Source organism: Sciurus vulgaris, assembly GCF_902686455.1.
Source record: "Sciurus vulgaris genome assembly, chromosome: 6".
Lineage (NCBI taxonomy): Eukaryota > Metazoa > Chordata > Mammalia > Rodentia > Sciuridae > Sciurus > Sciurus vulgaris.
The window spans coordinates 72624953-72637167 of NC_136466.1; the positions used below are offsets into that span (position 1 = coordinate 72624953).

General features: G+C 40.7%; 1 protein-coding gene across 4 annotated transcripts in view; it reads left to right on the plus strand.

Moving 5' to 3' along the window:
* Positions 1–12215, plus strand: part of SIL1 (SIL1 nucleotide exchange factor) — a 279698-nt gene that overhangs the window by 32225 nt on the left and 235258 nt on the right. The window contains exon 2 of one of the 4 annotated variants that reach the window (XM_079143963.1): positions 2548–2624. The exons of the other annotated variants lie outside the window; for them this stretch is intronic. The gene's annotated coding sequence lies outside the window, so the exon portion shown is untranslated. The remainder of the gene's footprint in view (positions 1–2547; positions 2625–12215) is intronic. 4 annotated transcript variants of the gene reach the window in all.

Here is a 12215-nt window from a genome sequence, read left to right on the forward strand (position 1 = left end):
ACTTAACGAAGTGCCAGGTATGTAGTTGCTATCATTAGGTATCCTGTATTATTACATATATAGAGAGATAATAAATTACTATTATTATTTGGCCATCTTCAGAGAAAGGTTCCTTAATGAGCTTCTTTGTGTTGAAACAGTTCTCCCTTTTACCCACCTTGGCCTCCTTTGCCCTGGAATATTTTGCCATTACCTGCCCCCCATTCTGGTCAACAGGTATCCCAAAGTCACCCTCTTATGTATTTCTCCCTTTACCTTTCTCAGTATGTGGGCTGGTCTTTGGGAATAGGTCTCTTCCTTTACAGGTTGTTGTGGACTGAATGTTTCTGTCCTCCCAAAATTTATATGTGTGGTACTAACCCTAGGTATGGCTATATTTGGAATAAGGAAGTCATTAAGGTTAGATGAAGTCATAAGGGTAGAACCTTGATCCCATAAGGTTAGTGTCCCTTTAAGAAGAGGCATCAGAGAGCTTTTACTTTGTGTACAAGTTGAGGAAAGGCCATGTTAGGACATTGTGAGAAGGCTCCTGTGTGCAAGCCAGATGAGAGTCCTCACCAGCAACTGGAGTATAGCTGGAACCTTGATCTTGGACTTCTAGCCTCCAGAATTGTGAGAAAATAAATTTCTGTTGTTTAAGCCATCAATCTATGGAATATTCTTGGGGCAGCCCCAATAGACTAATGTGTGGGGTATGACTGGCAGTATTCCACTTATGCCTAGACACTTAGTAATAAGCTTAGAATCTGGAATTATTCCTAGTTATCATTCAAAATAGTTTGCTGTTGCTGCTTCATATGGATAATTGTAACTTCATAATGAAGGAGGGAAGAATATTATTTTTACAGTGGTATTTAGTATCTGATAGCTATTAGCCAAAAGGAATGTGTCCCCAGCGAGGTACTGTAAATACATTTTATCTGTTCTATTACCTGCTGTTTCTCGAACATATCCCTGAAGCATTTTAATCTTGTTTTTCATACTTGTCTTCAAGTGAGGAATTGTTCTGATTTGCAACTTTGGGGGATAATTACTATGTTCATTAATTTTTGTTCTTTTCTTCCCTTCCATTTATTTCTGGTTCCTTGAGAAAAATTTTTTCCCTTAATCTACACTAACAAAAGACAAGTCACTTGATTAAAGGGTGTTTTACAACACTGGTTTCTCTGGCTCCCTTTGTACATTGGTGGAAGGGCTGTGTCAGCATCTTCTTAGCTGGGTAAAGGTCTCTTTCCCCTGATCTTGGCTCAGATGAGTAAGAAGCTTGGTGATGGTGGTGGGCCCTGGCTCTGATGTCAGGCTACATTAAAGAATATATTTTGCCCTGGAATATTCCTGAGATGGGGCAGGAGAGGCTCATCTGGTTTTCTTATTACCAGTCATAGACATTAATCAAATTTGCATTGTATATGGAACAATGTGGGTAGCATTGAGAGAGACATGGTTCTTGGCTTACAGAGATGTTGATTGAGTGAATGTGTGACTGGATAGAATGGCCTTACCTCCTAAGGGGGCAGACTAGTACTTGGCCACTGGTGAAAAAAGGGCACTATAACCTCTTTGAAAATGTAACTAAATTAGGAATATCCTCTATGGGGCTATGATGCTTTAACACTTTGATCTATAAGAAGAAGTAGTACAGGAAAAGGCTATGTTGATAATGGTTTATTCTGCATTTAATTTTTCTGATATTTTGCTCCTGTGAGTCTGTTCTACATTGTAGATGGATACTATTACATATGTTCTGTGCAAATGCAGATGTTTTATAAATGCCAGTTGATCATCCAAGACAGTTGAGGGAGGAGATAGAAAACAGTAGTTTGGATGAGTTGGCTCAGGATAGGGCAGAGGCAGAGATGCGTGTGAGTGAGATGCCTGTGTGTGTGGGGGGGTGAACCTGAAGAAGGTGAGAAAGGAGAAGGCAGAAAGGATTTGAATTAATTTGGAACAGAATGGGAGTCCAACTTGGAGAAATTTGATCTGGGCTGGGTACCCAGGGAAACGAGCACTAGAAAGATTTGTCTGTGAGAATGCGAAGGACATAGTGTGGTAAACTTGGGACCCTAGGGGAAGAGAAGACTGACATAATTCTGAGGCTCCTTTATCTGCCCCAATGCACCTATATGCATCTTCATTGTGAAATGTGTCATACTGTGTGGTGGTTATTTGTTTAAATAACCTTTTTGTCTCCTAGAAGGATGGAAAGGGGCCTCAGTCACTTCTGTTTCTGTTACTGAACACTGTCCATCATATAGCAGCAAATGCTATAACAGATGACTGATGAACATGCTTAAGGTTAAGGCCTGTGCCAGTAAGAACTGTGAAATGTGAGGGGTTGGAGCTGGAGTGGTGATAGTGATGGTGGCAGCAAGTGTATAACTGGCTTTGGGAAGTGAATCAAGATAGAACTGAGAAGCAAGCCTGACACAGACTCTAAACCAGCCCCCAAGAATTTTATTTATTTATTACAGTACTAGGGATTGAACTCAGGGGTGCTCCACCCCTTAGCTGCATTCCCAGCCCTTTTTATTTTTTATTTTGAGACAGGGTCTCACTAAGTTTGGAAGCTGGCCTTGAGCTTGTGATCTTCCTTGCCTCAACCTTTTGAGTCACTGGAATTAGAGGTATGTGCTACTATGCCCAGCTCAGAATTTATTAAACATCTATTTTGTGTCAAGTGTGAAGCTAGTCAGGACTGTTGGGTATGTTCTGTGTAAATGCAGAATGGGTGTGGCCCCCATTCTTATGATGCTTGTGGTCTAGCAGGGAGAAGGACAAGCTATATAAGAAAGTATAGTAAATGCTGTGATCAGGGAAGGATGAGTTCTCTGGCAGCACCAAATCTCCTCTGGTGGAGAGGATTGGGGAGAGCCTCCCAACAGTTTCTTTTAAATCAAAGTCTTTAGGATGAGTAGGAATTTGTCAGATAAAAAGGATGGGAAATGGCATTCCATGTAGAAGTTATGACATGTGCAAAAGCCTGGAGGTGGGAGACAAGATGATTTAGAGCAGGGAAAAATGTTGTATAAAGACAACTATAGACAGGGTGAGGAAAGAGAAGAAGCTGCAGTCATTGATCTGGGCTGGATAGGGTGGGGAGGGTTTGGATATAGAATTTGACCCTTGTTCGGATGGTCCTAGAAAAACATTGAATGGTTTCCAACAGGGGAGGACAGGGTCAGACTCATGTTCTGGCTATGTATTAATCTCTCTAACAGTTAGGCAAGGTATGTGCTTGTAATTTGCTGATCTTGTACCCAGAATCCTTTGACATTGCAGTGAAGTCTGCCCATGTGCTCCAAATCACCAGTCTGACAGGTGGGAGAGTGCAGCCTGCTGCAGGCCTGAGCACCTGCTGTTTGATCTCAGACTCTCAGCCCAAGGCAGCATTGCTAAGCATGCAGCTTCAGGACTGCCTCTCCCACTTTTATGGCAGCTTTCAGCACAGAGCACCTGCACCACAGCTTAAAATTCCTCAGCCACTACACCTTCCTCTGCTCCATGCACTCTACAAATTGAAAATTTTTATGACAATGTCATATCAACAGGAAAACTTTTGAAAAGTAGAACTGAGAAATAAAGATCTCTTTGCCTTTTCTCCCTGCAAGGGAATTTGAAAAAATACAGAAATTCTAAGTTTTATGTTAAATATCCTTGGGGTTTCCTTTCTTTCCCTTTTAAAAGTTTTTCCATTAACCAAAAATCTGACAGAGACGCTTGTGGGAAGATAATTCCTTTTGGCTGGAGCTTAAGCTCCACATTGTGAGCTTTTTAATTTTCTTTCATTGGCAGTGGGTTGGGACCCAACTGTGCAGTCGCCAGAGCTCATCTCAGTTCTGTTGCTGGGCGAGTTATCTCTGAATCTGTATGTTTTCCCCTTGTACCTACCTAATGAAAACCAAATTAAATCAATTTTTAATCAAGGAGATGAATGACGGGTGTTTCCTTAGAAAAGAAACCACAAGGCCCCGAAGTACTGGATACAATTTAAAAAGTGAAGTTTTTATTTAGATGTGTTCCCGTAAGTATGGCTTTAATGTCAGCCAAATAGGCACTGTTAAAGTAGCATTTGGAAAGTTGCCATGCCAGGGAGATATAGGAGAGGGCTTTTTTTTCCTGCTCTTCTCTGTCATAGTTTATGCACACCTGTGTGTTCTCAGCACTTTGCACAAGTGCATAGTACCTAGGAGGTGCTTGGAGATGTCTGAATAAAATGAAAAGGCGGTTTTTGAACAGGACCTTCTTTCCTGTTACTCCTTCATCTGGTTCCTCAGTCTGCTATTTGTTCCTTTCTTGTTCATTATTCCTTCTGAGCTGGTATGAGGGACAATTGTAGGGAATGGGGTGAAGGCAAGGTTTCTGTTGAGTAGATGCTGGGAGGCATAGTTGGACCTTTCCTTCCTCTTCAATACCTATTTGCCATTTTATTTTTGAAAATAAGAGTTCCAAGGTACTATCAGCACCAGCAACATCCTTCTGAAAATTGCTGCCTTTCATTTGCTTTGGTGACAAAAGTGGTTCTACCAGTTGAATTTCATATGGCAAGGGAGGGTGGGGGAGGGAGTAGGAATGAAGACTTTTAAGCTCAGTGGTTATACTTGTAGTTTGTCTTCATGGGCAGGGGAGGGGTGCAGTTGTGGCGAACCATGCTTGCCTTGTCTAGGATTTGATTTTATAATCATAGGTTGGCTTCAGGCTCTGGGCTCCCAAGGCATTGGCATTTCCAGAGGACTCATGCAGGCACCAAACCTTTCCTTGGCCCACTTTCTAGCTTCTACTGCTATTGTATGAACTCCCCAAGTGCCTTTCTTCATATGAAGAAAAAAGTGACTTTTATTGAGAGCCATTCAGAGGTGCTTAGATGACTGGATGTTGAGTATTCCAGAAACTCTGGGCTGAGCAAATAAGAGATCCATAAAGCTATGTGTGCCTTCTGCCTCCTCATTGCACTACTCATTTTTGACTTGGCTTCACTGAAAGTCTGTGGGGACTTTCCTCCTCTGAGAAGTGGGGGTGATTGTAGCAATTTGGGCATGTGAGCTGGTGGTACACTGGGGAAGGGAGATACTTAGTAGACAAAATTGATAATAGTTGATGATGAATGGGAGTGGGTAGAAGAAAGAAGGGAGGTGTTAAGAACTCTTGGGTTTCTGGCTTGTGCAAGAAAGCTAGGTAGCTTTAGTGGAGGATCAGGCATATGGAGCAGGGACTCAGCTTTGGACTTGTTGAGTGTAAAATATACAAGAGAATATGGCAGGCATATTCTCCAGGGAAAGGTGACACAAAGGCTGTGTTTAGAATCTTAAGCTGTTTTCCTGCTCAAGTGATCTCCCAAGGTGGGCCACTGTTGGTGGGTAATACAGTCCAACTCTAGATCCTGTTTACTGGATCTTTCTATTAAGGAAAATAGAAATGGAAAGTTCGCAGACCTAACAAATCACAGGACAAAGGAATGAGTTCATAAGCACAGTTCCCAAATTATAGCGACCCACTTTTCCTGATAGCACTCTTTTTTCTCCTTTCTCATCTCCCCTTCACCATAGTTTTGAAAAGGAGAAAGATTCCAGAGATTTGCCAAGAAAGTGCAGTGAACTTTGTATTTGAAACCTATCTAAACTGTCTGGCAAAGAGGGCATGAGGTTACTGCCCATAAACCCTTTGCTCTAGCATATATTTGTTCTAATAAGTGCATGTTCTTAGTTTCATGCCTCCAGGCCTTCAAAAAGCACTCAGGCCTCTGGCTGGGATGCCTTTCTCAGGGTCTTTGGGGCTAATGACCTTTCTTTTCTTTTCTTTTCTTTTTTTAACTCTTCAAAGCTTACCACCTCCAGGAAGTCTTCCCTGACCCCAGTTCCCTGAAGGAATCATCTTGTTCTCTCCTGCCTCAGGGCCATCTCTGATAGAGATTTTTTCCCCCCGAGTACTGGGAATTGAACCCAGGACCTCATGCATATAAGGCAATAGCTCTATCACTGAGTCACATCCCCAGCCCTTTGACAGGGCTCTTCAACTCAGTATTTTCTGTATAACTGCTGATTGCTCGTCTGTCTCCATTGCCCTCCTAGAAGTTCTTGGAGGGACAAATTTACTTATTTATCACATCCTCGCACCTTCCCCATACAGCAGGTTTTAACAAATATGTGTGGAAGGATATATCATTTTCTGGTTGAATGTGTTGAGATGGCAACTGGATGTTTGTTTCCTAGAAGGCAGTATAGATTGCTTCATTTTTTCACCATGCACTGATTTTTGCTCTTTTGATAGCTCTCTTATATAGGAAGGTGAACAAGGTCTTGGCAAAAATATTTTTTCTGGTTTGGCATGACTGTTAACTGTTCATTTGAGGTTGAAATGGCTTTGGTGTGGGTGTGGAATGGCAGGTAGTAAGTGAACAGCATGTCTGGGCTGTGTAGGCATGGTATTCCTCTGTTTTTTTTGGATGCTGTCCCCATTTCTGTGAGCTACAACCCAAACATCTGGCTTCTCTGAAGCCAGGACTTGTGTCTGATTGTTTGTGGGAGTGGTTCTCTTTCAGGGTAAGAATCTGCAGTTTTTACCAAGTTTTCTCTACCCAGTGTTTTCTGCTGGCATCACCAGGGGCTGCAGTGGCTGTGTTAAGGAGAGCTGCCACAAGAGGAATCCCTGAGCAGTGAGAATCAGAATGGAATAATTGGAAGGAATTCCCTTCTTTTTGGAAGAGCAAGCCTTTTAGGGAAAACAGGAAAATATAGGGAGGAGCTGAGTGATAGAGACAAAAAAGTAAGGCCAACAGAGAGTGATTATTCTGTAAGGAAACTAGAATGAACTGGGGTCTCTGCTGTAAGAATCAGGCAAAGGTCCATTTGTCATTTTTCACAACTTTGTTGCTCTTAAAATGATGTTGTCTTATTCATGGCCCACTAGAATTGGGTTCAGGGAAGTCGCTGCCCAAAATGTAGGTTCCAAATTCGTGATCCTTGGCCAAACGTGCCCTGCCTGGAAGCAGTTTGTGAGACAAGCTGTTTCCAGGATGTGTTAGGTGAGCAGGTAGCTGGCATGTCATTCCCTTTTAGCAAATCCGGTTGGATAAGTGTGGCTGGCAAGCTGTCTCCATGGAGCCTGTTGGGCAGGAGAGACTTCCAGGGTCCTGCTGGCATTCCTATCACAAGCTCACTCATTGGAACCCAGAGTCCCTTTGCAAGTTCCAATCTAGGATGCTGCTGTTGACTGAGTTGTACCCCTGTCAGTTGCAGGCTGATGAATCCTGGCAGACTGGGATTTGGTTGGTGGCATCTTGCAGGGCCCCCTGACCCAACCTGCTGTCACAAATCTTGTTTTGTACCCTTTGTACACATGCCTGAATGTTTCGTGATGTACCATCTTAAGAACAGATACCAGATGGGAAAAGTAACTCTCTTAGGTTTATGTGCACCTTTTTTAAATGCACTTTAAAAAATAAACCGTAGCCTGGTTTGGCATTTTCCCACGTTGAGAATATGTTTATTTGTCATGTTCTTGCTGCCCTGTGAGGACCAGCAGAACTGTGAAGAGAAACCACCTCATTAGGAGGCCTTAGAAGAAAACTAGGGCTCTCTTGGCATTTCCCCAGGGATATGGGCTGCTCCTCTTTCACATCCTGCCAAGACCAGGGCCTGGGAACAGCTCCCTAAGGTAGTGTGCTCTGTGCCAGTGTCCAAGAATCTTAAGGAATTTAATTAAGCAACTAATAATCTAAAGGATGTTTTAAAGTTAAAGTATGATTTTGTTGACATTAAACATGGTTATTTAAATATAAGTTAATTAGCGCTTTTTAATATTGCTTCTTGAACTCAAGTTTGGTTGCTGCAGTTGACATAGATACTTGACAAATGCAAGTTTAGTGTGGAGGCGTGGGGCACAGTTGAACATGGACTTGGAGGAGAGGAAGAGAGAACACATAATTTACAGCTGCTGAAATAATTCAGCTGTTTCCCTTGCTGATTGCTCTCCTCCTCTGTACTGCTGATGCAGTGAATTGCTAATGGAATAGGCTTTTGCTGTGCCAATCAGGGTTGGGCTGAAACTGTTTCAATAGTTGGTAATAAACTTTGAGACTGAGAGGAGCACTTTAAGTTTGAAACTAATGTCACCTTCCCCCCAACTCCAGCATAGGACCTAAGCTTTGGTGATCTAAGGACTGCATCTTCTTAGGTGAAGGCAGTCACTGAGCTGTGAAATGTTGTTGATCAGGTAAAGAGGCAAAGTTGAGGGGATGAATGTCAAGGATTGGGTAGAGTTCACTTTATCTATAGACAGTAAACATGTACGTGGAGTGATTGGCAACCTCTTGATGTCTTCTGCTTGGAAAGAACAGCTTTATGTGTCTGCCTGGGCAAATGTCACTATTTTGGATTAAAGTGTTCATCTGCTTGCCTCTTCATCTTGGCATTTATTTATTTATTTTTCATTAGCCATGCTTTTTTTAAAAATTATTTTTTGATTCATTGTACACAAATGGGGTACAACTTTCATTTCTCTGGTTGTACATGAAGTAGAGTCACATCGTTTGTCTAATCATACATGTACATAGGATAATGATGTCTGTCTCATTCTATTATCTTTCCTTCCCCTGTCCCCTCCCAACCCCTCATTTCCCTCTACACAATCCATCCTTCCTCTATTCTGCCATCCCGGTCCCTGTTACGTATCATCATCTACTTATCAGAGAAATCATTTGGCCTTTGGTTTTTGGGGATTGGCTTATTTCACTTAGCATGACATTCTCCAACTCCATCCATTTACCCGCAAATGCCATAAGTGAAATTCTTCTTTATGGCTGAATAAGATTCCATTGTGTACATATACCACAGTTTCTTTATCCGTTCATCTATTGAAGGACATCTAGGTTGGTTCCACATCTAGCTATTGTGAATTGAGCTGCTATATACATTGATGTGACTGCATCACTGTAGTATACTGATTTTTAAGTCCTTTGGGTATAGGCCAATGAGTGGGATAGCTGGGTCAAATGGTGGTTCCATTCCAAGTTTTCTAAGGAATCTCCATACTTTCTAGAGTGGCTGCCCCAATTTGCAATCCCACCAGCAGTGTATGAGTGTACCCTTTTCCCCACATCCTCATTGGCCATGCTTTTATGGAATGCTTGTTGTGTGTTAGACCTGTACTAGCTAGGGTTAGAACAGTGGGTGAGGTAGTAGTCTATGCCATCAAGGAGTTTATATTTACAGTACAGTTTGGTGGATCTCATGATAGCTGATCAGAGAATTATGGGAATATACAGAGGAATTATAAAATATGGCAAATAAAGTCTGTAAGGATCTAAAAGTGTCCATTTGACCATGTTGGTCTTATTCCAAGAATTGAAGGATGATTTTACCATAGAAGATATACATATAAAATTTGCCACATTAATAGATAAAGGTAACTATATGATCATCTTAGTAGCTGTAGAAAGCACACTTGATAAAATTAAAAACCAATTCATGATAAAACCTCTTGGAAATTTAGAAAAAGAAGGGGATTTCATGACTTTTTTTTTTTCCTCATTAAAATTTTGTTTAAGGGCTGGGGTTGTGGCTCAGTGGTAGAGCACTCACCTAAGCATGTGTGATGCACTGGGTTTGAGTCTCAGCACTGTATATAAATAAATAAAAATAAAGATCCATCATCAACCAAAAAATTTTTTAAAAAAAATTTTGTTTAAATGAGTCTCAAAATTCTGTGACAGATTTTTGGTCAAGTTGTTTCCATTAAAAAGTACTGATTTAAAAAACTAATATCTTAAAACTGCCACACACATACAAAAACAAGTAGTCTACAAAACATTTTCCTTTCCTTCTGAAGGTTTTATGATGCATTGTTATCATTAACCAGTTTTTTACTATTAAACTTAAATGGCCAATATAGATAAACAGTTCTGAGATCATTCTTCCACCACTGATTAAGACTGGGTTGGCAGGTGTTAGGAGTAATATTCATTTAACCTTCCAAGATTTCGGGACAGACTTGGTGACCTTGCCAGCTCCAGCAGCCTTCTTGTTCACTGCTTAGATGACACCCACAGCAACTGTCTGCCTCATATCACAAACCTTGAAACGACCCAGAGGAGGATAGTCAGAGAAGCTCTAGACACACATGGGCTTTCCTGGAACCGTATCAATAATGGTAGCATCTCCAGATTTCAAGAATTTAGGATCATCTTCCAGCTTCTTACCAGAACGCAATCAATCTTTGATTTCTTGAGTTTGGTAGAGTATCTGAAAAAACTATAGAAAATATAATTTTTTAAAAATTAAAAGTGAAAACAATACAGCATACCCATGTACCCAATATTCAGTTTTAGCAATTATCAACATTTTTAATGTGGTAAATTATATAAGCATAAAAGCTACCATTATGACTATTTTTTAAAATTTAATTAAAAATCATAAATTACATAGGGCAATGTTGTTTGATTCATTCTGTTATTTTTTCCCCTTCCCACCCACCTCTCCCACCCCTCTTTTTCCTCTATACAGTCCTTCCTTCCTCCATTCTTACCACCCTGCTTATCCCTAACCCTAAACCTAACCCTAACCCTAACACTAACCCCTCCTACACCCCCTTATATGTCCTCATCCGCTTATCAGCGAGATCATTCGTCCTTTAGTTTTTTAAGATTGGCTTATCTCACTTAGCATGATATCCTCCAATTTCATCCATTTGCCTGCAAATGCCATAATTTTATCATTCTTCATGGCGGAGTAATATTCCATTGTATATATATGCCACAGATTCTTTATCCTTTCATCAACTGAAGGGCATCTAGGTTGGTTCCACAATCTGGCTATAGTGAATTGAGCAGCTATGAACATTGATGTGGCTGTATCTCTGTAGTATGCTGATTTTAAGTCGTTTGGGTATAGGCCAAGGAGTGGGATAGCTGGGTCAAATGGTGGTTCCATTCCAAGCTTTCTGAGGAATCTTCATACTGCTTTCCAGAGTGGCTGCACTAATTTGCAACCCCACCAGCAATGTATGAGTGAACCTTTTCCCCCACATCCTCACCAACACCTATAGTTGCTTGTGTTCTTGATAATTGCCATTCTAATTGGGGTGAGATGAAATCTTAGGGTAGTTTTGATTTGCATTTCTCTTATTACTAGAGATGTTGAACATTTTTTCATATATCTGTTGATTGCTTGTAGATCTTCTGTGAAGTGTCTGTTCATTTCCTTAGCCCATTTGTTGTTTGGATTATTTGTATTCTCGGTGTAGAGTTTTTTGAGTTCTTTATAGATTCTGGAAATTAGCGCTCTATCTGAAGTATGAGTGGCAAAGATATTCTCCCACTCTGTAGGCTCTCTCTTCACATTACTCATAGTTTCCTTTGCTGAGAGAAAGCTTTTTAGGTTGAATCTATCCCAGTGGTTGATTCTAGCTTTTATTTCTTGTGCTATGGGAGTCCTGTTAAGGAAGTCTGATCCTAAGCCAACAAGTTGAAGGTTTGGACCTACTTTTTCTTTTATAAGATGCAGAGTCTCTGGTCTGATTCCGAGGTCCTTGATCCATTTTGAGTTGAGTTTTGTGCAGGGTGAGAGATATGGATTTAGTTTCATTCTGTTGCATATGGATTTCCAGTTTTCCCAGCACCATTTGTTGAAGAGGCTATCTTTTCTCCATTGCATATTTTTGGCCCCTTTGTCTAGTATGAGAAAATGGTATTTATTTGGATTTGTGTCCATGTCCTCTATTCTGTACCATTGATCTACCTGTCTATTTTGGTACCAATACCATGCCGTTTTTGTTACTATTGCTTTGTAATAGAGTTGAAGATCTGGTACTGCGATACCCCCTGCTTCACTCTTTCTACTGAGGATTGCTTTAGCTATTCTGGGTTTCTTATTCTTCCAGATGAATTTCATAATTGCTTGCTCTATTTCTGTAAGGTACACCATTGGGATTTTAATTGGAATTGCATTGAATCTGTATAGCACTTTAGGTAGTGTGGCCATTTTGACAATATTAGTTCTGCCTATCCAAGAACATGGGAGATCTTTCCATCTTGTAAGGTTTTCTTTAATTTCTTTCTTTAGTGTTCTGTAGTTCTCATTGTAGAGGTCTTTCACCTCTTTTGTGAGATTGATTCCCAAGTATTTTATTTTTTTCGATGCTATTGTGAATGGGGTAGTTTTCCTAATTTCTCTTTCTGAAGATTCATCACTTATGTATAAAAATGCATTGGATTTATGAGCATT